The sequence below is a fragment of the Triticum aestivum genome, chromosome 1A (genome assembly GCF_018294505.1).
Source record: "Triticum aestivum cultivar Chinese Spring chromosome 1A, IWGSC CS RefSeq v2.1, whole genome shotgun sequence".
In the NCBI taxonomy this organism is placed as follows: Eukaryota; Viridiplantae; Streptophyta; class Magnoliopsida; order Poales; family Poaceae; genus Triticum; species Triticum aestivum.
In genome coordinates, this window is record NC_057794.1 from 510,938,935 (window position 1) to 510,966,428 (window position 27,494).

Genomic DNA, 27,494 nt, shown 5'->3' on the forward strand with positions numbered 1-27,494 from the left:
CCGGCCAATGCTCCTCTGAGTGTTGGTCCGAACTGAGCTGCCTGCGGGACCACCTTGGGGAAACTTGAGGGTTGGTTTTACTCGTAGCTAGTCTCATCTGAGTGTGCCCTGAGAACAAGATATGTGCAGGTCCTATCGGGATTTGTCGGCACATTCGGGCGGTGTTGCTGAACTTGTTTTACCATTGTCGAGATGTCTTATAACCGGGATTCCGAGACTGATCGGGCCTTCCCGCTAGAAGGAATATCCTTCGTTGACCGTGAGAGCTTGTGATGGGCTAAGTTGGGACTCCCCTGCAGGGATTTGAACTTTCGAAAGTCGTGCCCACGGTTATGGGAAGATGGGAATTTGTTAATGTCCGGTTGTAGTAAACCTGAAGTTGACCTTAACTAAAATGCATCAACTGCGTGTGTAACCGTGATGGTCTCTTCTCGGCGGAGTCCGGGAGGTGAACACGGTGTTGGAGTTATGTTTGACGTAGGTTGTTTTAGGATCACTTCTTGATCATAGTTCTCGACCGTGCTTTTGCCTTCTCTTCTCGCTCTCTTTTGCGTATATGTTAGCCACTAAATATGCTAGTCGCTTGCTGCAGCTCCACCTCGTACCTTTACCTTACCCATAAGCTTAAATAGTCTTGATCGCATGGGTGTGAGATTGTTGAGTCCCCGTGACTCACAGATACTTCCAAAACCAGCTTGCAGGTGCCGTTGAATCGTGCAGATGAAGCAACCAAGCTCAAGGAGGAGCTCTATGAAGATCTTGTCCTTTGTGTTGTTTCGTTCTAGTTGATCAGTAGTGGCGCCTAGTTGGGGTCGATCGGGGATCTTGTAGCATTTGGGGTTGTCTTCTTTTATTTTGGTTCCATAGTCGGACCTTGATTGTATCTGGATGATGTAATGCTTTATTCATGTAATTGTGTGAAGTGGCGATTGTAAGCCAACTATGTATCTCCTTCCCTTATGTATTACATGGGTTGTGTGAAGATTACCTCACTTGCGACATTGCTTTCAATGCGGTTATGCCTCTAAGTCATGCTTCGACATGTGGAAGATATAGCCGCATCGAGGGCGTTACAAGTTGGTATCAGAGCCTTCCCCGACGTTAGGAGCCCCCTGCTTGATCGAATCGCTGGCGTTATTGAGTCTAGAAATGCTTTGAGTCATTTAGGAATTATATATATCGGAGAGTTAGGACTTCTTTTTACTCCTCAGTCCCTTCGTCGCTCTGGTGAGGCATCCTGACGTAGAGTTTTGACTCTTCTCTTCTCAAATTTGACAAAAAAATTTAGGATCACGTGGGTATCTTGGAATCATTCTGATGGTTTTGTGATGAGAACATTGTTCTTGGTGCCTCCTGATATTTAGGGGTTGTGGCAGTGTCCCGGGGAGTTGAGCTCCGAGGTGTCGTCGTCACAATTTTATCGTTGCAGTTCTGTAATACTTGAGTTTAGTTTTGCCGACATCGAAAATCTCTTTTATGGAGTTGTTGGTGAGATAACCTCGACGCCACCCAGTACTGGGGCGGGAGTTCGGGAGTATTGCCATAACTCGTATAACGGATGCTTTTCGAAGGTTGAGGTAAACGATTTCCGAAGGTTTCTTGGTTATGTGTTGAAGGATGGATATAGCTGGATGTAGGATTTGTTAGTTTTGGGTGAGATATTATGCTTCCCCTGTATCCCCAACACCTGATTGCATAACCGGAAAATTTCGGGAGTTTATAAGTGGGAATTCAAGTATTTCTTAGGATATCTTTCTGACAGATGTATGATATGAAATTGGGGTTCGATGTCTAGCGGTCCGCCTATCCACGGTTGGTTTTTACAGTGGTCTCGTTGTGTCTTAAAGAGTCCTTGGCTATGCCGACTCGGGGACGCTTCGTATGTCATGTGCACTGCCTTGTACATGATGGTGCTGTACGATCGAGCCCGTGTAGGCTCCACCATGAAAACTTCGGACGAAATCTCTATCATATGTTTTGCCGGCTTATTTTGCAAACCAATCCTTTGTTTTTGTTTTGAGTTGTGGTATTCGAGTTACTTCAAAGTCAAATGTTGATTCCATACCTTTTCCTAAGCGGTGTTCTCATACCCCGAGGTGAACACCAATCCTTCTCGATCATCGAGTTTGTCATGTCAATCCTTTTTAACCGGTGTGCTTATCTTCAAGTGGATCTGTTCATTTTCAACATCCGCAAGATTCAATCTCAGCTTTCTCAATGTTGTTTGTTTCATCTGTCTCCAAGTTGCCTTTGTTTTTCCCACCCATCCCTCCCCTTTTTCGTCAAGGACTCAGATTTCTTATTCAAGTATCCTTTTATTGATGGGAAATCTCTCCATTCTTTTCCGTCAATGTTCTTATCCAGTGATTCTCATGAAGATACTAACGGAGCCTCAAGTTCATCATCCTTCGTTCTTTTCCTCCTCCGGTGGATTTAATTCAAGTTTTTGGTGTTGACCATATCCTTTTCCTCGTTTCAAATATCTTCTCATGCCGGTGTACCTACTTATCATTCACCTCTCGCTATTCAATTGTTCCGGAGTGCTCAAGATATCTCGAAGATTCGTGTTTTCCACTCTGCATTCATTCAAGATCTTTTCGAGGTTGTTATCTCATTCAAGTCATTTAATTCAACCCGTGCAACCTCCCCTTTAAATCATTTCAACGATGTATCTTTTGAGTGGTCCCTAACCCACAGGTCTTTTCCCAGGATCTTACCTGACTCTTCTTATTTTTCCAGAGTTATTCTCAAATTCATTTCAAAATTGACGTAAGAATGAATTGTCATCAGTCAATTGCCTTTCTCCAAGATTTTCAAATTCTTTTCATCGTTAGTCCAACCTTTCAATTTATCATCCCGGAGTTTCTCAACAATTTGATGGTGTTTCTCATCGTCATTCCCAGATATTGAAGACCAAAGAAGAGTTTCTCTTTAATCTTGCTCCATTCTCTTCAAGATTCATGATTCTAGCTTGATGCCTTCCTCTCATAATTGTTTTTGATTGTGAGAATTCTTTTCACCCATCCGGAGTAATTCAGAGTATTTTCAGTTTGATTCGCCAAAGGCCATCATTTCAGGATTATTCATTACACCTTTCAGCTCTCATTTTCAATTCTTACCGGTGCATCCTTCAAGTGTTCTCTAATCAGTTCGTGAACTCTTCGTTCTCTTGTATCTAAATTCCCTCAAGCATCTTCATTCATTTGCTAATTCTTCCCGATGTTTCTCTATCTTTCCTTTGTCCATTTTCAATTCTTACGGTGGTTTGCTCAAGATTCTATTCCATGGTTATCATATCAACTCATTCGTTGTTTTCCAAATCCTACCGATGGCTTGTTGAAGACCGTCTCAAGTTTGCGCTATATCTATCTTAATCCTTTCTACGAGAATAAGTAGTAGGCCAAATCCATTGCTTGTCATCAATCTAAATTGGTGAAGGATGAGCATAACATAATTCTTATTCTGGATTCACCCAAATGATCAATTCTTTATTCCAGAGGCTCATCAAATTCTCGGTTCGAGATGCTTTATCTTTCATTCCGGAGTTCCAAGCTTTCACTTTATCTCATCGCAAAGCTTCATCTAATCATTGCAAGGCTTCAATCTTATTTTTTCATCCTTCTTGTCACTTGATCATCATTTTGTTTACCGGAGTTCTTCATGGAGGTTCTACATGATGGTTCATAAAGGATTTAATTCCTTCTCGAAGTTTTCATCGAGATTGTTTTCTAAGGAGCTCAAGTATTCTTCATCTTGCAATCCGGAGTGCAATTATTTTTACCGTATCATTTGAGGTGGTGCTATGGCAGTCTTCATAACTTGAGTTCATGTTTCATGATTCACATGTTGTCAAGAATGAGGTATCTTAAATCCATCAATCTCTTCATTGGAATTATCTTGGGTTATTTTTTCACCTAAAGCCTTCCCTAAGGATTGTTGCTATCTATGGTGCTTATAAAGGACCCAAGTTCTTATTTATCCTCCCGGTGAAATACTTTCTCGTCTCCTTGTTCATATCAATCCGATTCTTTTCCCGTGAGTGGCAGGTTGTCACCTCATAATTTGAGATGTATTCCACAAGACCATATCAAGCTTATCCTTTCGTTGTTGGTTTCCCAACAACTTCGTTCAACCCTTCTCCTAAAGATGCTTCTTCAAGCTCTTTTGTGGTAGAAGTTGGCATTTTCTTCTCCATTCTCCTATCTCAATTATCTATATTCTATTCTTTTGTTCCGGAGGCATTGTGATGTTGCTCTCTTCTACCCATCTTCTTGTTTTGTCATGATAGTGTTCTTTTCTTTGCTTATCCATTCAACCGGAGTGTCGTGTTTTCTTTCGAGCTCTCACATCTTATCAAATTTTGCATCCCTTCTCAACCGGAGTGCTGTCCAAATTATATCATTCTTATTCCTTCTCTATCTCGTTCTAACCGGAGTGTTGTGACCTTTTTGCTCAAGTTCTTTTCGCCTTATCAAGTCTTTCATCTCTTTTCAACCGAAGTGCTACCCGAATCGGCTCTTTCTTTTCCTCTTTCTTAACAGAATGTCTTCAACTTCTTTCATCTCCGTTTATTCTATTCTCAGAAATGGCTTAACCTTTCAAGGTTCTTTGGTCTCACTCGTTTGTCAAAGAAGAAACTTAGTTTTACCTCTTCTCTTCCTCTTCTTTTTCCCTCCGGTGCCATCCTAGATCTCGGGACGAGATCCTCTCGTAGTGCTGGAGCGTTGTAACGCCCCAAGACTGATGCTCGAGAAGACTTCCTTAGGTTCCGGGTTTCTCCGTGTGTTTCATTTTTGCTTGCTCCTTTTATTTTTGCATTGCATCATGTCATCATGCCATCATATCATTAATTTTTGCAACTCAACTAAATAAACCGTATGGATCTTCGATCCGTTTAAATTGAGGGAACTCATATGGTGGTTTCTCTTTAAAACACACCCTCCCGATATTTAGGGAGATATTATAAATTATACCATTTTCGGAATCACCCTTAAACACACTTGCATATTCCCCATGTCTTTTCTAGTTCAAGCTTGACTTCAAAACCTTGCCAAAAATTCTCTTCCCACTTACCGAGGTTCCTCCAAAAATCCGAACATTTCTGGTGCACTTCAAAACCCTAGCCCTAGTTCAAACCATTTGATTAAACTCAAATGAGTTTGAATTCATGTTTTTGAATCTTGCCACTTCTAATTTTCTCGGACCATGCACATTTTTAAGAGTCCGGGAAAATTGTCCTCGTGCCCAGATTCCGCCCCTACCGTCTCTTTCTTTTCCTTCTCTTTCAATGTTTTTGTTTTAAAAAGGAAAAGAGTGAGAGAGGAGGAAAGCCAGCCTAGCTGGGCCTCCCTCCCTCATGCGCCGGCCCAAGGCCAGGCCCAATCAGCAGCCCAGCCGCACCCCACTCCTTTTCTAACCCTAGCCCGATCCCCTCGTCATCTCCCTCTCCCTCGTTTATCTCCCCTACCGCCGCCAGGAAGCCGATTCCCTCGATCGTCCCATCTCCCCCTCGATCCCTCTCCTCGCCTCGTCAGTCTCCGCACGCAGGCGCGCCATCTCCCCGACCCCCTGCACGATCCACGTCGCCCTCCTCTCCTACCTCGCGCCTCTGCTTCTCCTTGCGTCGCCCGGAGTGCTCTCGCACTGCCACCGTGGCTCTACCGGACACCAGGGGCGCCGCCACCAGTTCTCTGCCTCGCCTGGGGCTCGAAGACCGCCCGCCACAGGTGCCGCTCCCGGCTGCCGCCCCATCACCATGGGGTCCTCCTCCACCTCCGTTCCATGGCGCTATGACCCCGTCGTTTTCCCCTGCCTCTCTTTTGCGCTAGGGACTTGGGCCCTCTGCCGCGTGGCGCCGCGTTGCAACCTTCCCCGCCGTCGGCTTGCTACCTTCGCCGGGCCTCCTCCGCCTCCAAGGTCGCACTGCTCTGGCCACAACCACCTCCGGTCTTCAACCCCGACGCCCGACCCGGCCATCTTCGGTTGCTGCCTCGCTGGCTTCGTCGCTCCTCTTGTCACTGCCAAGACGCGACAACCAGGGAAGCCCAAGGCCACCTTCGTGGTTTTCGTCAAGTTCGAGCACCGTTGAACGAGGGTTTTTGCCTTGCTCATTTTGGGACGCGACAAGTTCCTCTCCGAAAGTACGTCTACATGATGATATGAGAACAAGTATCGTCGACCTCCGAAGTACATGCGTTTTGCCAAGTACCACTACCGTCACCACGAAAACGTTGGAGTCATCAAGTACCTCTCCGAAACGAACATGAATGACTACCGTCGCAAGAACAGGACCGGAAAGTCCGAAGACCCCAAGTACCTCGACACCGATGACATGAACGTCTACGAAAAGTCGTGCAACGATAAACATGTACCACTACCGTCGCCGAGATCGCGAGAACCTCTACCGTCGACCCTAGAACGTGCGAGAATGACTACTTCGACTACCGTCGCGTGAACCACTACTTCCCTCAACGTCCGAGAACGTCTACTTCCACTACTTCCTCTACACTGACTCGAACCGCTCCGATAATGCATGCTTCAAAGGTATAACGTCGAGACGACCGTCGTGGACAAATTCTTGTGATGTTTGAGATGCTCGTGTTTGCGCAGTGTCCAAATTGTCACTCGTTTCCTTGTCGCCAACTCGTGGGACACCCGGAATCCAGGAGCGCCCCACCATCTTTTGCACGCATCCGCACACTTCTCCTTTTGCATCGGTATCTCAATCAAGTACTGGAACCAGAATGTTGCCATGGCATCATTACTGTTTCGACGTCGTGGCACCCCTTTCTTTCTACCACGATGACAAATGCTTCATAAAATGCTCCTATCAACATTTTCCATAAATATTGCATAAAAGTTGCACATGTCTTTTGCATCATGATAATAACATTTAATGGTTTAAAAATTGATGTTGCACCAGATTGATAAATGCATATGGGGATTTACCGGATTCGTTATTTGTTATATCCGGCCCCATTTAAATTGTTTAGATGGTGTAGTTTTGTTATGCCTCATCTCTTGCCATGTTTAACAACATTTAATATTGTTGGATACCTAAACGAGAGAGAACTAAATAATTGATATGGTGTTTCGTCAATATGCAACTCATTGCATATTGAGCTCCACTTAACTTGTAGTTTTGTTTGTGCCCTTTGCCATGTCATGCATATTTAAACCGGACATGCATCATACTTGGTTGTGCATCATGCCATGTTATGTGATGGTTGTTTACTATGTTGTTTGCTTCTTTCCGGTTGTTTCCATCGTTAGCTTCGGTTCCGTTCCGGAGTTGTGAGGATCTGTTGGCTATGTCCGTTTGTCTTCTTCATGGACTCGTTCTTCTTCCTTGCGGGATCTTAGGCAAGATGACCATACCCTCGAAATCACTTCTATCTTTGCTTGCTAGTTGCTCGCTCTTTTGCTATGCCTATGCTGCGATACCTACCACTTGCTTATCATGCCTCTCATATTGTTAAGCCAAGCCTCTAACCCACCTTGTCCTAGCAAACCGTTGTTTGGCTATGTTACCGCTTTGCTCAGCCCCTCTTATAGTGTTGTTAGTTGTAGGTGAAGATGGAGTTTGTTCCATGTTGGAACATGTATATTTGTTGGGATATCACAATATCTCTTATTTAATTAATGCATCTATATACTTGGTAAAGGGTGGAAGGCTCGGCCTTATGGCTGGTGTTTTGTTCCACTCTTGCCGCCCTAGTTTCCGTCATATCGGTGTTATGTTCCCGGATTTTGCGTTCCTTACGCGGTAGGGTTATAATGGGAACCCCTTGACAGTTTGCCTTGAATAAATCTCCTCCAGCAATGCCCAACATTGGTTTTACCATTCACCACCTAGCCTTTTTCCCTTGGGTTTCGCGGACTCAAGGGTCATCTTTATTTTAACCCCCCGAGCCAGTGCTCCTCTGAGTGTTGGTCCGAACTGAGCTGCCTGCGGGGCCACCTTGGGGAAACTTGAGGGTTGGTTTTACTCATAGCTAGTCTCATCTGAGTGTGCCCTGAGAACAAGATATGTGCAGCTCCTATCGGGATTTGTCGGCACATTCGGGCGGTGTTGCTGGACTTGTTTTACCATTGTCGAGATGTCTTGTAACTGGGATTCCGAGTATGATCGGGCCTTCCCGCTAGAAGGAATATCCTTCATTGACCGTGAGAGCTTGTGATGGGCTAAGTTGGGACTCCCCTGCAGGGATTTGAACTTTCGAAAGCCATGCCCGCGGTTATGGGAAGATGGGAATTTGTTAATGTCCGGTTGTAGAAAACCTGAAGTTAACCTTAATTAAAATGCATCAAACGCATGTGTAATCGTGATGGTCTCTTCTCGGCGGAGTCCGGGAGGTGAACACGGTGTTGGAGTTATGTTTGACGTAGGTTGTTTTAGGATCACTTCTTGATCATAGTTCTCGACCGTGCTTTTGCCTTCTCTTCTCGCTCTCTTTTGCGTATATGTTAGCCACTAAATATGCTAGTCGCTTGCTGCAGCTCCACCTCGTACCTTTACCTTACCCATAAGCTTAAATAGTCTTGATCGCGTGGGTGTGAGATTGCTGAGTCCCCGTGCCTCACAGATACTTCCAAAACCAGCTTGCAGGTGCCGTTGAATCGTGCAGATGAAGCAACCAAAATCAAGGAGGAGCTCTATGAAGATCTTGTCCTTTGTGTTGTTTCGTTCTAGTTGATCAGTAGTGGAGCCCAGTTGGGGTCGATCGTGGATCTGTGTAGCATTTGGGGTAGTCTTCTTTTATTTTGGTTCTGTAGTCGGACCTTGATTGTATCTGGATGATGTAATGCTTTATTCATGTAATTGTGTGAAGTGGCGATTGTAAGCCATCTATGTATCTCCTTCCCTTATGTATTACATGGGTTGTGTGAAGATTACCTCACTTGCGACATTGCTTTCAATGCGGTTATGCCTCTAAGTCGTGCTTCGACACGTGGGAGATATAGCCGCATCGAGGGCGTTACACTCACCTCGAGTGCGCATGTACGAAGAGAAAGAATCCGAGCTTGATCAGCAGGACAGTTTGGACGCCCTGGAGGAGAAGCGTGATGTGGCAAAAGCCCGCTCCGCATTCTATCAGCAACAGGCTCGGCGGTATCAAAGAAGAGAAGTACGGGCCAAAACTTATAACGTTGGCGAACTTGTTCTACGCCTACCGGAGAAGAAAAAGGAGAAGCTCAAGCCCAAATGGGAAGGTCCCTTCATTAATGACAAAGTTCTGACCGGTGGAGTGTACCGTCTGCGGGATGCATCGGACAACCGATTCGAGCCAAACCCATGGAACGCAGCCAGACTCCGAAGGTTCTACGCCTAGTGCCGGACCCTGTGTTCGTCTCCTTACCTCCGTCAATTTTTATATATCTGTATTTTGTCTTTTCCTCCTTTCTTTCTTCCCTTTTTCTTCACGGCCTTAAAAGGTTAAGATGTGTCTTGACTACACAATGTTGACACGCTAGGCGTGCTCATTATACCTGGGGGTTTCTTATACAGAAGCTTAATATAACTATGTTCCGGGCTCTATGCGCCCCACACATGTGTTACTTTTCCACATGTACCTTTTCTTCGCCATTATATGCATCGATATGACTTAAGTTTTGGCCAAGCTTGGTTGGCTAGCTCTTGTGTTTATGCCCTAGGTTCCCGTTAATTCAGCTAGGGCATAAGGGGAGCACCTCTGTGATTGTTACTTCCGGGTCAGCCGGATGTGTACCTCAGACTGGGTGAAGCCGAAAGCTAGCATTCTTAAGGGAATATTCGGTCGGTGAACAAAAGATGACTTTAAATTATTGCAATACATGCCCCCAGATGTTTATATCCTGCGTCTCTTCTCGCAGTTTGGACATGCACATTAATGCATGCGTACCCAGGGAAAGGAACCCTTAACGGAACTATTCTCCCTGGAAGATGTTTCTTACTATCCATGTAATATAACATAGCTAGTTGGGTACTTGTCTGTTCAAGCACTAATGACCCCTACGCCTGGTTTCCATGCGTACCCCGGTTTTTACATAACTGAGCGGTTATTCGAATACACTCCGGACTATCGGGTCCGGAGGTCGAAGCGAAAAGGTCTGCCATGACAAATGATTTACAATCAGGCTAGGGACAAAATATGTCACTTGAAATACACGGTCACTTAGACTGACTAAATTCTTCTTCTATACCATCCAACAGGCTGTCTAGCCTACAATCCTATTGAGAATACTTTGCGGCTAATTTCACCTAGTCATACACCAAACTGACGGGGATCTCTTTCCCATCAGACCCCACAGGTCCGACCTCGGCCATGTGGTTCGGGTCAGTCTTGGTATATCATGTCTTCACCATAGCCCAGGCTTCCCTCGCACCTTGTCGGCAGGCTGATATCTTCCATAATCGGAAGCGCCACCTCGCTCCCTTGAGCATCTCTAAAAGCTCCCCCATGCCTCCTGGGAGGGAGGCGGACGGCCACAAGGCTTGGGCAATGCCCTGCATCACCTACCGAACTTGTTCGTGCAGTTGTGAGAGCTCTGGCAGAAGATCACCCACAGACCCGGGCATCTCCTCTGCGGGACGACCCGTCAGCATACCAACAAAAATAACTCTGTTAGCCGGTTTCTTCGCCGAACTATATAAAAGTTCGTTCGATCACTTACTAAAAATGCCGCGTCGAAGCCTCTTATTCTCCTTTACGGAGTCAGCTAGCTGGTCCTGAACGTCTTTCAGTTCAACGCCTAGCTAGGTATTGGCATCTTGGAGATCATTTTTCTCCTGCCTAACCCGCGTCAACACGCGCTCGCCAGCCTCTAGCTGTCATTGAGCATGTTGCTCATCCCCTCGCATGACCTCCGGATTCACTCCGGGGTCATCTACAGAATCTATTGTTAGATTTGCATACATGCCGAATACTAACCGGTACACATCCTTCTTTTTGATAGAAGCAAGTATTACCAGATGGGGCCTTTGCGGACTCCTTCATTCTGGCAACTGCGGCCCGCAGCTGGGCTTTGCACTCCTCTAGCTCTTGAGACAACTGGGTATTCTTCTCTGTAAGAGCCTACACAAATAATGATCCTTAAATCAGTTGTGTCAACTATTTCAAGTCTCAAGGGCTACTGGTATATATAATTATCAGATTTTCTTAACCGTATATCCTTTACATACTGGTTCGTGGCTCTGGCAACACCATTTTGAGCAGCTCGGATGTACGCGTCTCTTGAGTTGAAGGCATCGAACGCCTCTTCGGAGAAACCAGGGTCACGGAGTATGGCCCGACGGCGCATGTGATTCATGGCACTCTCCACTTCGGAATTCGTAGCGGACAGCCTATCCGCATCATCTGTAGGAGGAACATCCGGTGTTGTCCCCACGTTAGCGTCTGCCCCTAAGTCCGGCTCTGGAGTCCGGCTGGTGGAGGCATGGCTGGCAGGCTCTTTGGGCATGGTCCGGCGAGCGTTTTTTCTGCCAGGAACCATGGATGTTATTATATTTTAAAGATGACAAACCACGGAGCGGGGTTTTTTTATACCTCTGCGACATCGTCTCAGTCTTGACCGCCTTCCTTTTAAGCCTATTCGGTTTCGGTGCCCCTTGCTGGTGAGTCACTGCGGGTTCAGCGTGGCGTCTCAAGGGCCTTCCCTGTAGGACACCATATGTGTGTGATAGGTGAAGTGCAAAAAAGGGATCCTTCTCGTAAGTTGGGACTCCGGTTTTACTTACGTGCGATGCAGGGAGCAGGCCCGGATAATCGGCTATGATAGCCACTAGGGCACCGTCGCAGCTCAACTGATAGAACGTCGTGTCGATGAATTCCACGAATATGTCTAGATCTTCTTCGAGTACAGGGTCGAGGGCCCCGTCAGGGTCCTCTGGCTGTGGAAACGGGCTATGGACCTCCCTCACGGCTTTTCGCAGTTCCTGCTATGAATAGCAAGGTAAATACTAATAATGAAGAATGTGGGAAGATCTGGAGTAAAAGGTAGCAGCTAACCCAGTTTGAGGAGTTGTACATGGAGAATCCATCCCGTGGCTTAATGCGGATGAACTCCTCTTCCTCTCCTTTGTATAAATCGGGCAGTACTTTCGCTAGAGCGGCGGTGGAGTCCGGACCTTTACGGCCGCAGCGGGTGGCATCGTCTTCTCCATTGAAGTGCCACATGGGTTGCCCCCGATACTGCAGTGGCTGCACCCCCCGCATTATACATATTGACATAACCTCGATTATTGTCAGTCCTGATTTGGCTAGCATTTCTATCCTGCCCATCAGGTAAAGGACCTCTCTGCTATCTTCCTCCTGGGGGCTCCGAGGACGCCAACTGCGGTGTTTCTTCAAAGGGGCATTATTGAACTCATGAAGGCCCATCTGAATAGGGTCCGGAAGGGGGACGTCCTCCATATAAAACCACTCCGAAGGACAGTCTTCAAATGACTTCTTCGGGGTACCGGATAGGTATCCTGTCCCGGCGACGCGACATATTTCGGCTCCGCCCACTTGATATATTGACTCCTTCTGTGTACGTGGTACGAGGCAGAAAAGCCTTTTCCATAGCTTGAAATGAGCTTTGCAGCCCAGAAATAGCTCGCAAATGCGACGTAGCTAGCGATGTGCAATATGGAGGTGGGAGTAAAGTTATGCAGCTGGAGGCCGTAGAACTCCAGGAGCCCGCGGAGGAACGGATGGATTGGAAATCCGAGTCCCCTCAATAAGTAAGGGACAAGGCATACCCGTTCCCCCATGGACGGGTTGGGGAAGCTCTCCACTTGCTCCCCGCCGTTATAAGTGGCTAGTCTGGCTCGGACGGGGACCATATACGCGGGAGGGAGAAACCCCTGCGTCTGTAACTCTAATAATTGGCTGTGAGGGATGAAACACTTCTCCCAATTGCCTGGCTTAGCACTACAGGAGCGAGAGGAGGAGCTGCGATGGCCGGCCATGATAGGATGGGCTTTTCCGGGCGCGCTCCGATGGATACTCGCTGTGGGAGGATGGTGTGATCTGATCTGAGGATCCCCGACTCTTTAAATAGGCAATTTGCTCACAGGGTTAGGGTGGCAAATGTAAAAATGCCCCGACTTCTCACATTCGCTCGACACGTGGAAGATAGCCATTATTAAAGCGCATAAGACAAGGAGTGCAACCTTTATGGGAAGCCGGACACAACTCGTACTCAGGATTTGGAGGAGAACCCGCCTTGCAATGCCGAAGACGATCTGCGCGTCGGACTCATCGTCATTGAAGCTTGGTTCGGGGCTATTGAGGAAGTCCTGGATTAGGGGGTCCTCGGACAGCCGGACTATATGCTTGGGCCGAACTGTTGGATTATGAAGATACAAGATCGAAGACTTCGTCCTGTGTCCGGGTGGGATTCTCCTTTGTGTGGAAGGCAAGCTTGGCAATTCGGATATGTAGATCTCCTCCCTTGTAACCGACTCTGTGTAACCCTAGGCCCCTCCGGTGTCTGTATAAACCGGAGAGTTTAGTCTGTACGACAACAACAATCATAATCATAGGCTAGCTTCTAGGGTTTAGCCTCTGCGATCTCATGGTAGATCAACTCTTGTAATACTCATATCATCAAGATCATTCAAGCAGGACGTAGGGTATTACCTCCATCGAGAGGGCCCGGACCTGGGTAAACATTGTGTCCCCTGCCTCCTGTTACCATTCGCCTTAGACGCACAGTTCGGGACCCCCTACCAGAGATCCCCCGGTTTTGACACCGACAAGGTGTTGCCGAAATTTTGTCTCGGAATGGGGTAGAGCATTGAGAAAGTACTCAATCTACACATACCCAGGCATGATTAGGACCTATCTTTACCTATTAGGGTGTATGTTGCTGTAACACCCTCGATGCGGCTATATCTCCCACGTGTCGGAGCACGACTTAGAGGCATAACCACATTGAAGGCAATGTCGCAAGAGGGGTAATCTTTACACATCCCATGCACTGAATAAGAAAGAGGTACAGAATTGGCTTACAATCGCCACTTCACACAATACATGAATAAAGCATTACAATCATCCAGATACAAATCAAGGTCCGACTACGGAACCAAAATAAAAGAAGACTACCCCAAATGCTATAGATCCCCGATCGTCCCAACTGGGCTCCACTACTGATCGACTGAAAGGAAACAACACAATGGACAAGATCTTCATCGAGCTCCTCCTTGAGCTCGGTTGCGTCACCTGCACGGTAACATCGGCACCTGCAAGCTGGTTTTGGAAGTAATCTGTGAGTCACGGGGACTCAGCAATCTCACACCCTCGCTATCAAGACTATTTAAGCTTATAGGTGGGGTAAAAGGTATGAGGTGGTGCTGAAGCAAGCACTAGCATATATGGTGGCTAACATACACAAATGAGAGCGAGAAGAGAAGGCAAAAGCACGATCGATAAACTATGATCAACAAGTGATCCTAGAACAACCTACATTCAAGCATAACTCCAACACCGTGTTCACTTCCCGGACCCCGCCGAGAAGAGACCATCACGGCTACACACGCGGTTGATGTGTTTTAATTAGGTTAAGTGTCAAGTTTTCTACAACCGGACATTAACAAATTCCCATCTACCCATAACAGCGGGCACGGCTTTCGAAAGTTCAAAACCCTGCAGGGGTGTCCCAACTTAGCCCATCACAAGCTCTCACGGTCAACGAAGGATATTCCTTCTCCCAGGACGACCCGATCAGATTCGGAATCCCGGTTACAAGACATTTCGACAATGGTAAAACAAGACCAGCAAAGCCACCCAGATGTGCCGACAAATCCCGATAGGAGCTGCACATATCTCGTTCTCAGGGCACACTGGATAGGTCAAGCTACGAGTAAAACCAGCCCTCGAGTTGCCCCGAGTTGGCCCCGCAGGCTGCCCATTTCGGACCAACACTCAGAGGAGCACTGGCCGGGGGGGGGGGATTAAATAAAGATGACCCTTGAGTCTGCAGAACCCAAGGGAAAAAAGGCTAGGTGGCAAATGGTAAAACCAATGTTGGGCCTTGCTGGAGGAGTTTTATTCAAGGCGAACTGTCAAGGGGTTCCCATTATAACCCAACCGTGTAAGGAACGCAAAATCCGGGAACATAACACCGATATGACGGAAACTAGGGCGGCAAGAGTAGAACAAAACACCAGGCATAAGGCCGAGCCTTCCACCCTTTACCAAGTATATAGATGCATTAATTAAATAAGAGATATTGTGATATCCCAACAAAATAACCATGTTCCAAACATGGAACAAGCTCCAAACTTCACCTGCAACTAACAACGCTATAAGAGGGGCTGAGCAAAGTAGTAACATAGCCAAACAACGGTTTGCTAGGACAAGGTGGGTTAGAGGCTTGGCTTAACAATATGGGAGGCATGATAATAAGCAAGTGGTAGGTATCGCAGCATAGGCATAGCAAAAGAGCGAGCAACTAGCAAGCAAAGATAGAAGTGATTTCGAGGGTATGGTCATCTTGCCTGAGATCCCGCAAGAAAGAAGAACGAGTCCATGAAGAAGACCAACGGACGGAGTCGAGCGAATCCTCACAAACGCGACGTTATCGGAGCCAACCCGAAGAAGCAACACCAGAAAGGAGCAAACAACATAGTAAACAACCACCACATAACATGGCATGATGCACAACCAAGTATGATGCATGTCCGGTTAATGAAGCATGGCATGGCAAAGTGCACAAACAATCCTACAAATTAAGTGGAGCTCAATATGCAACGGAGTTGCATATTGACGGAACACCACATCAATTATTTAGTTCACTGTCGGTTAGGTACTCAACAATATTAAATGTTGTTTAAACATGGCAAGAGGTGAAGCAAAAGTAAACTACACAATCTAAGCAATTTAAATGGGGCCAGAAACATCAAACAACAATTCCGGTAAATCCCCATATGCATTTAGCAATTTAAAGCAAACAACAATTTAAACATTTTAATTGTTGTTATCATGATGCGGATGACATGAACAATTTTTATGGATTCTTTATTAAAAGTAGATAAAAGCATTATGAAGCATTTGTCACCGTGGTGGAAAGGAAAGGGGTGCCACGGCAACAATAACGAAAACGGTGCCACGACAGCGTTCCGGTTCCAGTAACTCGATTGAGATACCGATGCAAATGAGAAGTGTGCGGATGCGTGCAAAAGATGGTGGGGCGATCCCGGATTCCGGGTGTCCCACGAGTTGGCGGCAAGGAAACGAGTGGCAAATTGGGCACGGTGCAAACACGGGTATCTCAAACATCGCAAGCATTCGTTCACGGACGTCGTCTCGAGGTTATACCTTCGAAACGTGCAAGCGGGACAGTTCTCATTCGGTGCAAAGTAGAGGAAGTAGACGTTCTCGCGACAGCGGTAGTGGAAGTAGTCGTTCTCGCACGCTCTACGACGAAGGTAGAGGTTCTCGCGATCTCGACGACGGTAGTGGTACATGTTTATCGTTGCACGAGTTTCCGTAGACGTTCATGTCATCGGTGTCGTGGTACTTGGGGTCTTCGGACTTTCCAGTCCCGTTCTTGCGACGGTAGTCGTTCATGTTCGTTTCGGAGAGGTACTTGATGACTCCAACGTCTTCGGGGCGACGGTAGTGATACACGGTCCACGAGACGTCGATCGTTCGGGGTCCGACTTGCGGGTCTTACCGACATGAGGCATTTTTGTGTAGACGAACTTGGCGCATCCGAAGGGTCACACTTGTCGTCGTGGGAACTTGGTGAATCCGAGGTCTTCGAGGGTCGTCATGGTACTTGACGATATCCAGGACAATCTTGTGACATGCCGGTCTCGACGGACAATCTTGTGACATGCCGGTCTCGACGGACCGTCGGGGTACTTCGTCTCGGGTTTTGGCGACAGTAGCGTAACTTGCGTCGGTCGTCGTGGTACTAGGGCCCTGATCTTGGCGTGATCCAAAAAGAAGACACGATGTTGCAGAAAAACACGAAAGTGCTCCCGGGGTCAAACACAGGGTCATGCGCAGCGGTCGACCTACTGCTGCTCGATGCAGGGGGCTATCGTAGGGGAGGTCGAGGTCGCTGGAAGCAGAGGCTGAGACGCGCCGGAGGTAGTGGTGCTCGCAGGTGTAGGGCGACCGGTGCTGGGGCTCCTGCTGGGCGCCGAGGACGCCAGGTGCGGGGCGCAGGTGCTCGAGGAGCTCATCTCCTCGAGCACTCGAGCGACGGGGACTCGGCGAGGAGGAGGCACGCTTGCGGCCTGACGCTGCAGAGGGAGGCAGGAGGTGAGGCAAGGCATCGGAGGAAGCTTGTGAGGCAGAGCGGAGCAGAGGCCGTCTAGCTGTCGTCAGGACGACACGAGTCGCCGGTGACGAGGAAGAAGCAGGGGCGATGGTAGCCGGCGGGGGCGCAGGCTCGCGATGGCGGCGGCGGGCCGGCCTGGCACTGCGGGGCTGGCGGCCATGTGAGCTGCTGCTCCTGTCACAAACGACGACGGCGAGCCGGCGAGATGAGGGGGCAGCGAGAGGAAGGGAGAGGCCATGGATCGGGCGAGAGGAGAGAGGAGCGTGGGCGCGGGCGCTGGAGGGAAGGAGATGGGATCGTGGGAGAGATGGATCGGGCTAGCGGTTCCCTGGCGGCGCGAGGAAACGAGGAGGAGTGGGATCGTGAGGAGAGGGAGGTTGCGATCGGCTAGGGTTAGCAGTGGGCTGCGGGTGGGAGCGCGGCTGGGCTTCCAGGGGTCTGCTGGGCCGGCCTGGACCAGGGGAGGTTTGGGCCGGACTAGGCTGCAGATGGGCCGGCCAGCAGGGCTCTCTCTCTCTCTCTCTCTCTCTCTTAATTTCTCTTTTCAGCAAAAGAGATATGCCAAAAATAATTAAGAGAAGAGGCCATGGAGAAGAAGAAAATTATGGAACATTTTTGTATGACTTTATGGAATATTTCCACCTCAACAAAAATAGTTTCGACAAGTTAGGAGAATTTAAATTCAAACTTATTTGACTTGAGCCAAAAGAGATTGAATGGGGGCTAGGCTAAAGGGGTGTACAAAAATGTTGAGGGTTTAGGAGGACCCTCGAAAAATGGAGAAAGAACTATTGCCAAGGTTTGGAGGTGAAACTAGAAGCAAAAGAACCCAAGGGATTTATATTGTGAGTGTGTTGTGGTCGATTCCTAAAGAATGGAATATTTATTTTACCTCCATATACATATTGGGAGATATGTTATAAAGAGAATTTCACCATGTGAATATCTCTCGATTTAAATGGACCGAAGATTCATCCGATTTTATTTGGTTGAGTTAAGAAAAAGAAAATGACATGATGGTATGATAACATGATGCAAAGCTGAATGCAAAGAACCAAACAAAACACATGACGAAACCCGGAAACTTTGGAAGGCATCTGAAGCTCCGGTCTTGGGGCGTCATAGTTGCATGGACATAATAAAATTGGCAAACTAGATTACTCGATGAATATACATGCTGAATTATATATATTTCTTGTCTATCCAGTAGCTAAGAAAAATGAGTGATCGTGCATGGATGTACACCGGTCGCACTAGTCAGAAAGAGATTACTAATGAATGGTTAACAGAAACCTGTGTCCGGTGCTAGAATTGGGAAAAGAGGACACAAGAGGAAATGGGAAAACACCTGCAGAAGAGTGGATTTATGCCCGATTATACAGTGTGGACATTTCACGGTGAGTCTTCCCAACATGCCAGAGCTGAGGTGGTTCGTCGTCGCACCGAAGAGCATGGTACCGGGATGGAAGACATGGTGCAAAACTTTGATGATGCTCGGGATTCGGACGAAGAGATGGAGGAATCTGCAAAGGCCTTCAAGGAAATGTTGGAGTCTTCAAAATGTCCTCTTCACGAGCAAACTAAGCATTGTTAGCTGGATGCCATCTCACAAGTAATGGCTCTGAAGACTCAATTCAACTTGGGCAGAGAATGCTACGACGCGATGATGACAGTATTTAGACGCTTTCTACCCAAAGGCCATATACTGCCTGCAAACCTGTACCAGTCAGACAAAATCCTCCGAACTCTTAAGATGTCCTATGAGAAGATACATGCCTGTGAGAAAGGATGTGCCTTATTTAGGCTTGAGTATGCGGACTTGAACTATTGTCCCATTTGCAAGTCTTCCAGGTATATTGTGGTAGACAACAGTATTGGTGAGAAGACGCAGACCAAAATCCCGGTTAATGTTCTTTAGTGTATGCCAATCGTACCAAGACTTCAACGTCTTTTCACGGTCGAAGAGACGGCTAGATAGATGACATGGCACAAAATGGGTAAAAGAACCGAACTAGATGCATATGGGAATCTGATGATGGTACACACATCGGATGGTGAAGCGTGAAAGTGCTTCGATGCATTATATGCGGAAAAAGTAGCAGATCGAAGGCATCCTCGAGTCGACATCAACACGGCTGGGTTCAGTGTGTTTAGTCTGATGGCAACCCAATACAGTTGTTGGCCCGTATTTGTATTTCCACTCAATCTCCTCCGGAGAGATTATGCAAAGAAAGAACATTTTTCTGACGTTGATAATTCCAGAGCCGAACTATCCGGGGAAGAATATAAATATGTACATGCAACCACTACTACAAAAACAGCTATAGCCAATATGGACACTAATGGCGCACTGTACATGTGGTGCGTCATTACTAAATACTAATGGCGCAACACATCCACCGTGCTCCATTAGTAAAAAATATTTAATTTTTTTCAAAACTACTAATGGCGCACCGTGGGAGTGGTACGCCATTACTAGTCCCACGGTGCGCAATTAGTAACTTAGCCACCACTTCGACCGAATGCACCCCCCCCCGGTGGACCGCCTTTTCAGTTTAAAAAAATAAAAAAATGATGGAAATGTCAAAAAAGAAAAGAAAATAAGTTTCCCATGTGATATGTGGTCTAGTTGTTGTGAAATTTTACAAATATGAATCTCGACTTTATTTGCGCAATCTCTCGAGAATTTGTAAAATGGGCATAACTTTTGCGTACGAACTCGGATGAAAAAGTTTTTTATATGAAAAATCATCTATTTGAAAAGTTACATCCGAATTTAACCGAGGGAACCTCGTTAAACATTTTCAAAATCCTCAAAAACCTAACAGAAAAAAGATACGGGGCTTTTAAGATCTGGAGAGGCAAAAAATTTCAAAAAAATTTGAACTTACTAATGGCACACCTGCCCATGGTGCGCCATTCGTATCTTCCCGCCTTCAAAATTCAAAATAAATAAAAAAATAAAAAAAATTAGTAATGGTGCACCTGCCCGCGGTGCGCCATTACTATTGCCGTATATATGGCTGGGCGTGGTCCTCTCCTCCTTACCTCTTCATTCTTCTCCTCCACTCCACCTCTCCTCCACTCCATCTCCTCCTCTCCTCCACTCCATCTTCCCTTCTCTCCTCCATCATATTACCCTCCTCCTCTCCGGCGACCTCCTCCTCTCCGGCGACCTCCTCCTCCTCTCCGGCAACCTCCTCCTCCCTCCTCTCATCCCCTCCCCTCCCCTCACGGTTTCTCCTCCCTCCTCTCCGGTGAGCTCCTCCTCCCTCCTCTCCGGTGAGCTCCTCCTCCCTCCTCTCCGATGAGCTCCTCCTCCCTCCTCTCCGGTGAGCTCCTCCTCCCTCCTCTCCGGTGAGCTCCTCCTCCCTCCTCTCCTCCCATCCCCTCATGGTTTCTCCTTCCTCCTCTCCGATGCTTCGGTGAACTCCTCTCCGGCGACCTCCTCCTCCTCTCCGGTGATGTAGGTGAGCGCCTCTCCGGTGACCTCCTCCTCCTCATCTCCGGTGTACTCCTCTCCGGCAAAAGAACACGGCAAAAGAACGTACAAGATCCAAAAACAGGAACAAAATTTGAAATAATATCGTGCCAAAAAACGAGCAAAAAATGGGCAAACAAATCACGATCCAGATCCAAATTCAAAATTCAAAAATAGCAATGGCGCACGATGGGGGTTAGACGGTGCGCCACTACTATTTTCCCGCCTTCAAAATTCAAAAATACTAATGTCGCACCGTGGCCTATACTAATGGCGCACCAGTGGCCTATACTAATGGCGCACCGTTGCCTATACTAATGGCGCACCAGTGGTGCGCCATTAGTAAAAAATACTAGTGGCGTGGTACTAGTGGCACACCAGTAGTGCGCCATTAGTAGGAAAAACTGGTGCGCCACTAGTAGGCCTTTTCCTAGTAGTGAACCACTTAAGGACGAATTGCAAGAAGCTTGGGATGATGGGTTCAAGACACACGACGCCTTTAACAAACAGAACTTCATAATGCGTGTCTGGTACATGTACTCGACGCATGATTTGCCGGCGTATGCGCTATTTGTTGGCTCGTGTGTGCATGGAAGGTTCCCGTGCCCCACATGCGAGACAACTCTTGAGTTTCATTGGCTATAGGCGAGACGCAAGTTGTCTTGATTCGACTTGCATAGACAGTTCCTGGATCCTCGCCATAAGTTCAGGAAAGATAACAAGAACTTCATGAAAGGTAGAGTTGTCAAAAACTCTACACCACCTCCGTTGACAGGCCAGGTGACCCTGGACCAGTTAAACACTCTCGAACCAGATCCAGAGAGTCCAAGGTATTTCAAGGGGTATAATTCGAAACACGCCTGGACTCATAAGACATGCTTGTGGGATCTGCCATACTTCAAAGACCTCCTTTGCCCACACAACATCGACATGATGCGCACTAAAAAGAATATCACTAAGGCACTTTTTGGTGCATTGTTCGGCATAGAGGGGAAGTTAAAGGATAATACTAAGGCTAGAGTCGATCAGGAGGCGCTATGCCATAGACCTTACAAAACATGCAAGAACCGAAAGGAAAGCAGAACTGGACGAAGCCAAAGGCATGGTTCAATCTTGGAAGGCCAACTATGAGGGAAATTATCTTGTGGGTGAAAATGCAGTTTATGTTCCCCGATGGGTATGCAGCGAATCTAAAGAGGGGAGTGAGTCTTGACAATTTGAAAATATTTGGTCTCAAGAGTCATGATTGGCACATATGGATTGAGCGGGTAATGTCGGTGATGTTGCGTGGCTTCATCCCTGAGGATGAATGGCTTGTACTGGCAGAGCTGAGCTATTTCTTCCGTGTTCTTTATGCGAAAGAACTATCGCTTGCCGTGCTAGAAGAAATGGAAGAGTTGGCGTCGGAGTTGATCTGCAAGTTAGAGAAGATCTTTCCGCCGGGCTTCTTTAATCCAATGCAACACTTGATTTTGCATCTCCCGGCCGAGGGAAGATTGGGGGGCGGGGGCGTGCAAAATTGTTTGTGCTATGCAACTGAGAGGATGCAGAAGACGCTCCGAGCAAAATGTAAAAATAAACATAGAATTGAAGCATTGATGGACGAGGCATTCATTACTGAGGAGGTGGCAAACTTTGTGACAGCACACTACGAAGGCAAAAATCTTCATTTGCATAATCCGAAGCCTCGGTACAATGCTGGCGACCATAAAAAAGGTGGATCCAACCTCATCCTATTCAAAGGGAATCTCGCACCAGCTGGTGCTTCGAAACCAATATTGTTGGGTGTCAAAGAACGGCGGACCATTTCATTGTATATCTTTGATATGTCTCCAACGTATCTATAATTTTTGATTGTTCCATGCTATTATATTATCTGTTTTGGATGTTTAATGGGCTTTAATATACCTTTTAATATTATTTTTGGGACTAACCTACTAACCAAAGGCCCAGTGCAAATTGCTGGTTTTTTGTCTATTTCAGTGTTTCGCAGAAAAGGAATATCAAACAGAATCCAAACGGAATGAAAACCTTCGAGAGAGTTATTTTTGGAACAAACGCAATCCAAGATACTTGGAGTGGACTTCAAGGAATCAACGATGCAGCCACGAGGCAGGAGGGTGCACCCAGGGGGGTAGGCGCGCCCCCACCCTCGTGGGCCCCTCGTGGCTCTGCCGACCTACTTCTTTCGCCTATATATACTCATATACCCCGAAAACATCCGAGAGCACTACGAAACCCTATTTCCACCGCTGTAACCTTCTATACCCGTGAGATCCCATCTTGGGGCCTTTTTCGGCGCTCCGCCGGAGGGGGAATCGATCACGGAGGGCTTCTACATCAACACCATAGCCTCTCCGATGATGTGTGAGTATTTTACCACAGACCTTCGGGTCCATAGTTATTAGCTAGATGGCTTGTTCTCTCTCTTTGGATATCAGTACAAAGTTCTCCTCGATTCTCTTGGAGATCTATGTAATTCTTTTTGTGGTGTGTTTGTCGAGATCCGCTGAATTGTGGGTTTATGATCAAGATTATCTATGAACAATATTTGATTCTTCTCTGAATTCTTTTATGCATGATTTAATATCTTTGCAAGTCTCTTCGAATTATCAGTTTGGTTTGGCCTACTAGATTGTGATACGTCTCCAACGTATCTATAATTTTTGATTGTTCCATGCTATTATATTATCTGTTTTGGATGGTAATGGGCTTTATTTTACACTTCTATATTATTTTTGGGACTAACCTATTAACCGGAGGCCCAGCCCAAATTGTTGTTTCCTTGCCTATTTCAGTGTTACGTAGAAAAGGAATATCAAACGGAGTCCAAATGGAATGAAACCTTCGAGAACATGATTTTTGGAACAAACGTGATCCCGAGGACTTAGAGTGGACATCAAGCAATCAACGAGGTGGCCATGAGGCAGGGGGGCGCGCCTACCCCCTGGGCGCGCCCTCCCCCCTTTTGGGCCCCTTGTTGCTCCACCGACCTACTTCTTCCTCCTATATATGTTCACATACCCCGCAAACATCCAGGAGCACCACAAAACCCTATTTCCACCGCCGCAACCTTCTATACCCAAGAGATCCCATCTTGGGGCCTTTTCCAGAGCTCTGCCGGATGGGGCATTGATCACGGAGGGCCTCTACATCAACTCCATGGACCCTCCGATGATGTGTGAGTAGTTTACTTCAGACCCTCGGGTCCATAGGTAGTAGCTAGATGGCTTCTTCTCTCTCTTTTGATCTCAATACAAAGTTCTCCTCGATTCTCTTGGAGATCTATTCGATGTAATCTTCTTTTGCGGTGTGTTTGTCGAGATCCGATGAATTGTGGGTTTATGATCAAGTTTATCTATGAACAATATTTGAATCTCCTCTGAATTCTTTTATGTATGATTGGTTTATCTTTGCAAGTCTCTTTGAATTATTATTTTGGTTTGGCCTACTAGATTGATCTTTCTTGCAATGGGAGAAGTGCTTAGCTTTGGGTTCAATCTTGCGCTGCTCGATCCCAGTGACAGAAAGGGAAACGACACGTATTGTATTGTTGCCATCGAGGATAAAAATATGGGGTTTACATCATATTGCATGAGTTTATCCCTCTACATCATGTCATCTTGCTTAAGGCGTTAGTCTGTTCTTATGAACTTAATACTCTAAATGCATGCTGGATAGCAGTCGATGTGTGGAGTAATAGTAGTAGATGCAGGCAGGAGTCGGTCTACTTGTCGCGGACGTGATGCCTATATACATGATCATGCCTAGATATTCTCATAATTATTCGCTTTTCTATCAATTGCTCGATAGTAATTTGTTCACCCACCGTAATACTTATGCTATATTGAGGAAAGCCACTAGTGAAACCTATGGCCCCCGGGTCTATTTTCCATCATACAAGTTTCCAATCTATTTGATTTTGCAATCTTTACTTTCAATCTATATCATAAAAATACCAAAAATACTTATCTTATTATTATCAGCTCTATCAGATCTCACTCTTGCAAGTGGCCGTGAAGGGATTGACAACCCCTTTATCGTGTTGGTTGCGAGGTTCTTATTTGTTTGTGTAGGTACGAGGTGACTCGCGCGTGGTCTCCTACTGGATTGATACCTTGGTACTCAAAAACTGAGGGAAATACTTATGTTGCTTTACTGCACCACCCTTTCCTCTTCAAGGGAAAACCAATGGAGTCTCAAGAGGTACCAGATTGATCTTTCTTGCAATGGGAGAAGTGCTTAGCTTTGGGTTCAATCTTGCGGTGTCCTTTCCCAGTGACAGCAGGGGCAGCGAGGCACATATTGTATTGTTGCCATCGAGGATAAAAAGATGGGGTTTATATCATATTGCTTGAGTTTATCCCTCTACATCATGTCATCTTGCCTAATGCATTACTCTGTTCTTATGAACTTAATACTCTAGATGCATGCTGGATAGTGGTCGATGTGTGGAGTAATAGTAGTAGATGCAGAATCGTTTCGGTCTACTTGGCGCGAACGTGATGCCTATATACATGATCATGCCTAGATTTCTCATAACTATGCTCTTTTCTATCAATTGCTCGATAGTAATTTGTTCACCCAGCGTAGAATTTGCTATGTTGAGAGAAGCCACTAGTGAAACCTACGGCCCCCGGGTCTATCTTCCATCATTCTATTCTCCTATTTACTTGCTATTTCTATCGTTGTTTATTTTGCAATCTCTTTTTCCAATCTATACAATAAAAATACCAAAAATATTTATCTTATTATCTCTATCAGATCTCACTTTCGTAAGTGACCGTGAAGGGATTGACAACCCCTTTATCGTGTTGGTTGCGAGGTTCTTGTTTGTTTGTGCAGGTACTAGGGACTTGCGTGTTACCTCCTACTGGATTGTTACCTTGGTTCTCAAAAACTGAGGGAAATACTTTCGCTACTTTGCTGCATCACCCTTTCCTCTTCAAGGGAAAACCAACGCATGCTCAAGAGGTAGCAATCTTCACCAACCTAACAGAAGTGCGGCCGTGCATCGAGTAAGTTCTTGTAGTACATTGTTTCGCAACTTCTAATTCCTTTGAACTGCTCTTATTCCCAGATATTTTTTGATACAGTCGATACATCACCAAATTCTTGGATGGAGCGGTGATCCAAAAGGAATCCATCGAAGAGTATGAGCTCCTCGCGAAGCAAGGAGGCGGCTTTCCTGGTTTCACCTCTTGGTTCAAACAAACGGTAATTTCCACTAGACCATTCTCATTTCTTCATCTAATTTGCGGCTAATGCAACAATCCTTTCGTATTAAACTTGTAGGCTAATTCAAAGTCTATGGACGCTGAATTGAGACAATTCACTAATGGTTTTGACTTTAAGGCCCGTTCATTTGACAAATTCGACATCAGCAGGCATCACTTTCGTACCTATGGCAAAGAGCTATTTATGGCCGACCGAAAGTCTACAAGTTGTTGTGTCTCTGCTATCGGCGATGGAGGTATCGAGTATTATGGGAGAGTTGAAGCAATTTATGAACTTCTATTCTATGGTCAAAACGCACCAAACGTCGTAGTCTTCAAATGTTACTAGTTCTAGCCGAAGGAGACTAGAAGGACTCATGAACATATAGGGCTAGTCGAAATCAAACAAAGCACCCATTTAGATGTTCCTGATGTCTATATTATGGCTCAACAAGCGACCCAAGTTTTCTATCTACTGTGGGAGTGCCAAACTTATCCAAATCTGAATGGTTGGGATGTCGTTTATGAAGTGCCACCACGTGTTAGACTACCTCCCCACAATGAAGAGGATTATGAACCTCACATTAACCCAGACACATATGAAGGTGAATTCTTCCAAGAAACACTCTTTCCAAAAAAACGCTTCAAGAAACGCTTTACTTCACACCAGAACATTGAAGTAGACAACGACAGTGAACCTGACTTCACCCCTGAGCCGGAACAAGAAGAGCCTGAACAAGAAGAGGTTACTGATGCGGATGACTCGTCAATGGTTGAACGATTACATAAAGGTGTCCTTCCACATGTTGATGCCGCTGAACCCGATGAGCACTTCATTGATGATAGTGATGATGATGATGCATTTATTGATCCTAGAGAATTTATTGAACCCGACGATCAAGATTATTATTAGGTATTCAATTTTTTATGTTGTACTTGATTTATATAAATGCTTGTATGATTGTATGATTTATATAGTTACTTGTATAATTTCTTACTTTGTATGATTGTTTGTTATAAATAGTGCCATGGTCTTGATATCCGTCCCCATCGGCCCTTGCCCGGTTTATGATTCAGATGTGGTATATTCTCTATTATAACTATTTGTTGCATTTCACATTTATGACAATTATGGCCAGACATAGAGAAATTTTTGTCTAGGAGGTATGTGAAACAGAAATTGCAACCGACCCTCTTGTTGAGAAGTTAAATTTAGTTGAAAAATAAAATGAGTATTTGAAAGAAAGAATTAGAAGAATTGAAGAAGAGAAGATGAAATTGGAGTTGTATGTTGCCGATGTCCTCGATGATCACAAGATGAAGACGAATGCAATGCGCTTGAAGATGGTGGATGCAATGCGCTTGAAGATTAAGAAGATTAGAAAATATGCCATTGATAATGAGGCTTGGTATCATTATGCCGTTGGATCAATTATTACCTTACTTGCGATCTTCATCACATTTGTTGTGATGAGGGTAAGTTTTCTCTAGTGTTTTGCTTAACAAATGCATACTTAGCTTATTTCCTCCTAAATGGCATA